Source organism: Bison bison, unplaced genomic scaffold (assembly GCF_000754665.1).
Source record: "Bison bison bison isolate TAMUID 2011002044 unplaced genomic scaffold, Bison_UMD1.0 scf7180017864063, whole genome shotgun sequence".
Classification (NCBI taxonomy): domain Eukaryota; kingdom Metazoa; phylum Chordata; class Mammalia; order Artiodactyla; family Bovidae; genus Bison; species Bison bison.
In genome coordinates this window covers 15,757,450-15,758,516 of record NW_011494635.1, presented here as the reverse complement: position 1 = coordinate 15,758,516, position 1,067 = coordinate 15,757,450, and positions in this window count along the sequence as shown.

The following is a 1,067-nucleotide window of genomic DNA, read 5'->3' as shown; positions in this document are numbered from 1 at the left end:
GACAGATAAAGCCAGACTGAAACGCCAGGCTCAGGCCCGCAGGGAGAGGATGGGTGCGCCAAGCACAAGACAGGAAGACATTCGGATCATAAGAGGAGGTCCCAGGGACGGGCCCAGACCTCAGGGACCCGGCAGGCGGGGGCAGGGTGGGAGCGCACCAAGTCGAGGGTGGGTGCTGAGGCCGGGGTCTGGGTGGCTGTAGCGTCTGCCCCTGGTTTACAATGGACCTGTGTTCTGAGGTGTCTCCCCAGGATGGCCTAAGGGGTGCAGGCCCCCCTGGTGGGACTCTAGAATCTGGCCCCGCGCCCCCACATGCTTGCCACAGAGGCGTGCCCCAGCAGGCCCCCAAAGCCAGGCTTCTCCCTACTGGGCCCCATGGTTCCCTGTGACCTTGGAACTGTGGCCTCCAGGGTCCCCTCAGCTTGGCCAAGTGGCCTAAGGCTTCACCACCAGCTTCTGAGGCCCCTGGAAAGAACTGTTCTCCACCCTGGACCCCTCTTTGAGGAGGGTACACTTGAAGTCTGTCCCCCAGAGCCCACTGAGACCTTCAAGGGCTGTCCTGGTCTGCATACATGGGCAGGGTTCCTAAGGACGCAGAGCTGACATGAAAACAGGGCTCCCAAAGAGAGTCCCGGGCCGTGGCCCTGGCGGGGTCAGAGTGCCAGGCCGCAGGGAAGTGGGGTGGTCACAGACCAGGGCAATGACCAAAATGGGTTTCAGGGAGGGGGAGGAGTGAGTGAAGACCACAGTCACAGCCCCTTCTAGGGACCCCCAACCTTGTCAGCTCACCCATGATCACGTTTCCCCATGGCCATCTCTCCCATCTCCCTCACATTCTGAGGACACTCAGGTTAGGGTTGGGTCTGGGAGAAGGTCAGGCAGGGTCTCAGAAATGTGTGGTGGGAGCAGAGGCCCAGGGCTCAGCACCTTATGATGGGGCAGTGCCCACGAGGAGCCCCCAGCGATGGGACCCCCCGGCAGGCCAGGAAGTAGAGATAGGAAGTAGAGATGGGCTGGGGGCCAAGCAGGTCTTCCTTGCCCGCAGTGAGTGTTTCTCGGGGGTGGTG